This window comes from Erythrolamprus reginae, chromosome 1 (genome assembly GCF_031021105.1).
Source record: "Erythrolamprus reginae isolate rEryReg1 chromosome 1, rEryReg1.hap1, whole genome shotgun sequence".
Taxonomy (NCBI): domain Eukaryota; kingdom Metazoa; phylum Chordata; class Lepidosauria; order Squamata; family Dipsadidae; genus Erythrolamprus; species Erythrolamprus reginae.
The window spans coordinates 71,454,579-71,458,684 of NC_091950.1; positions in this window are offsets into that span (position 1 = coordinate 71,454,579).

Consider the following 4,106-nt stretch of genomic DNA (forward strand, 5'->3'; position numbering starts at 1 on the left):
GTACTCAGTAGATTTCAATAGGAATATATGGGAGTAAATTCCTTTGAATGTACTAAAAGCTATTGTTTATTATTTTAGCTTCAGAACAATTTTGGTAATAGGAATTTTAATGCAGATTATGAGAACAGTTTTTCAAATCATCCGTTGAACTGGATTTCTGACAAGCAAGACAATTTTTCTAACAAAAATTGTCTTACCTGGTCTGCTTCTGCAAAGCACACATTCCACTTACCCGTATTTTGGAGAGTATAAGACACATCCTTTTCCTCTCTAAAAGAGGCTGAAAATTTGGGTGTGTCTTATACTTCAAATGTAGCCTTTTGGAAGCTCCCCCCCCCCCCAGCTCTAACTAGGGGCTAAAAATCTTTCTGGCTCTCTACTCCCTCTGAAGAAGACTGCCCTAAGTCTTTGCAGGCTTGCTTTCATTCCTACTCCCTCTGAAAAAGGCCTTTTCAGTTCTAATCATGGAATAAAATAATGTGCTGAAGCTGAACAGACTAAGGACACTAGCCAGATGAATACCTGGAAGGTAGACCCCCCCCCATTTTTCTTCCCCAAAACTAAGGTGTGTCATACTCCGTAGAATCTTATACTCTGAAAAATATGTTAAGTGTAAATTCTCCTCCTTGTTATCCCCAGGAGAGGTTCAAAATGTTAACTCAAGGCACCTTCTTTCATCTATGGTGGTTATGTCCAGAGACAAGAAAATATTGGGAAAAAATAAATAATTGGTTGTGTCAAATAACAAATACAAAAATGGAATATACGCCAGAGTTTTTTCTACTGGGTATTATGAGAGGTACCTATTCTAAAAATGTAAAATACTTAAGCTTGCATATTACAACAGCTGCAATGATTGTATTTGCACAGAACTGGAAAAATCCGCAAATACCTGAAGACAATGAGATCATTAAGAAAATATACGACTGTGCAGAGATGGACAGATTGACAATGGAGCTTAATAATCGAAAAGAATCGGACTATTATGAAATCTGGACAAAATGGTACCAATGGACAAAAAAAAGAAACTTAAAAGAAGCATTGAAATAAAATATTAAGAAATTTAAAAGCAATTAAAAGACAATGTCGATAGGAATGTATATATGATGTAGATTCATCTGTAAATATGATTATGTACTGTTTTTTAAAAAAAAACAACGGAAAAATTTAATAAATATATATTTTTAAAAATGTTAATTTATAATATTCACACCACTGCATGTTTAATTACATTGCAATGAAAAAACATATATTGCTGCTCATCTCTTTATAACATTATATAGTTTAAGACTGAATTAGGCATGAAAAGAGGTAGTCCTTTATCAACTCAAATAGTAGAATACTTTCTAGAGTTAAATCAGCATCTTAAACTGTGCCTAGAAACAAGATGGGTTTGAGGAAGTTGTCGCAAAAATCTTTAGCTGTAGTGTTTGAATATAATTCAAGGATAACTTGATATAATACACATAAGTACAGCCTTATTCAAGTTGGTTGTCTTTATACGTATTGGAAATCAGCTCCAATGAATCTAAATTCAGCATGAAAAATAGTTTTTATTGTTGAAAATTCAAGCAATTAGAAGCTCATCATACTTGAGAGCGTATGGGAGAATATAGAGAAAGTGAGTAGAATTAGGGAAAGTGAGTAGGATGCTTGGCTGCATAGCTAAGAGGGAGGAAGCAGGAAGAGGGAGATTGTGATCCCGGTGTAAAGAGCACTGGTGAGACCGCATTTGGAATACTGTGTTCAGTTCTGGAGACCTCACCTACAAAAAGATATTGATAAAATTGAACGGGTCCAAAGATGGGCTACAAAAATGATGGAAGGTCTTAAGCATAAAACTTATCAGGAAAGACTTAATGAATTCAATCTGTATAGTCTGGAGGACAGAAGGGAAAGGGGGGACATGATCGAAACATTTAAATATGTTACAAGGGTTAAATAAGGTTCAGGAAGGAAGTGTTTTTAATAAAAAAGTGAACACAAGAACAAGGGGGCACAATCTGGGGTTAGTTGGGGGAAAGATCAGAAGCAATGTGAGAAAATATTATTTTACTGAAAGAGTAGTAGGTGCTTGGAACAAACTTCCAGCAGACATGGTTGGTAAATCCACAGTAACGGAATTTAAACATGCCTGGGATAAACATATATCCATCCTAAGATAAAATACAGGAAATAGTATAAGGGCAAACTAGATGGACCATGAGGTCTTTTTCTGCTGTCAATCTTCTATGTTTCTATGTATGCTGCCCAGACCTTACTGATGCTCTCAAACACGCAGACCAGATTATACCCTAAATATCCTAAATGATATTACTAATACATACTATATCAGTTTCAGATGTTTCAGGGATTAGGTGAATAAAAAACTAAAACATTCTAAATATCAAAGTGGAAATGAACATTAATATATTGACATCTTATAGAGAAATGACTTTTCTTTCTATTATATCCTTACTTTAGAAAATCCAGTTTTCCCCTTCTTATTTTCATTTAACCATTTCAGGGTTAATGAAATCTGTAAATGCAAAATAAATCATTACAGAAATCTATTCAGTCAATTTAAATGTCTGGCCTGTATTAAATTTAGATAATTTTAATTTAAAATTCTATGTGGAAGTTGGCAAGAACTTGGGAAGGAAGAAATTCTTCCTTCCCAAGTACAGTCATGAGAGAAAGTAGCTATACTTAGGGTTGACACAAACTATTATTTTTTTAAAAGGGGAGTTTAAGTTACATTTGTGCAGATCTTAATATCACTATCAGCACAAATCTAATATATCAATCAGAAATACTGATGACTCTCGAATTGCCACACACAGAGAAGTCCAGTATCCAGGACTAAATAGCGTTATCAATTAAAATGCTAAGAATGTACCACATTGATTACTTCAGAATTCTTGACAACTTCTCTGAAATAAAGAGATCTTTAAAGAGATTTACACTTGCTGGGAGAGTTGCTAGAGAGGGCAGCCCACCCACTGAAACCTCCCTTGATAGCAATGCATTTTTCCACTTCTATGACTGACTGTTCTTTCAATCATGCTTCATAAATAGTGGGCTTAAATGTAGGACAATGGTACTGTATTGGATGAAGTTCAGCAGAGTCCAGGACTTTTTGTTTCTGTGACATACCCTAAACAGAGAAACCACACTGGAGCAAGAGATAGCATGGAGCCTATTTTCCTGCTGTCATAATTGGTGCAAGTAAGCAGTTTTTAAGAAATCATGCTTCTTTCTTCATAAAGTCTCCTCCAATGTTTTTGTAGCTTAAGCTAGTAGATAGGTATGCATTGATTATTCATTAATATCCCGCCCTTCCTTAAGGAGCTTAGGGTAGTTTATATTTCCTCTAAGTATTTTGTTCTTGTCAGGTGTTTACTGAGATCCCAAATCATTGTGTTGGCATTATGGTTGACACCATAGTTCCCTCTAAGCTGAGCAGTGAGCAATCGCTCACTTAAAAATCATCATCAACTCAGAGTTTTCCAAACCTGCCCAGAAGCCAAGAGGGAAAGAGTGAGAGGGAAGGAGAGAGAGAGGAAGAGAGGAAGAGAGAGAAACAGATAGAAAAAAGAGAGGAAGGAAAAGAGAAAGAAAAAGAATGGAAGTAAGGAAGAGAGAAAGAAAATCAAAATCTAGCTCAACTATTTAAGTGGCATTTTGATATTGATAGAGTTGCCCTATTATGAGCTCACTGTTATAGACACACAGTACAGTATTTTATTTTGAAATTCTCTGAGGCAAAACAGGGTGGGTTTTTTATTTGTTTGTTTGTTTGTTTGTTTATTCATTCATTCATTCATTCGTTCGTTCGTTCGTTCATTCATTCATTTATTTATTTATTTATTTATTTATTTATTTATTTATGTGCCGCCCAGTCCCGAAGGGACTGCCGCTCAGACACTATACTTTTCCGCCCCCCCCCCCAAAAAAAAAATTAGAGGGAACACTGGTTGACACCCCAATATCTTCAAACCTACTGCAGATTCCATCTGGTAACTCACCATACTAACACCCTGTTTTCCCCAAAATATGACATCCCCTGATAATAAGCCCAATCCGACTTTTTTTTTTTTTTTTTTTTTTTAATAAAATTTTTATTA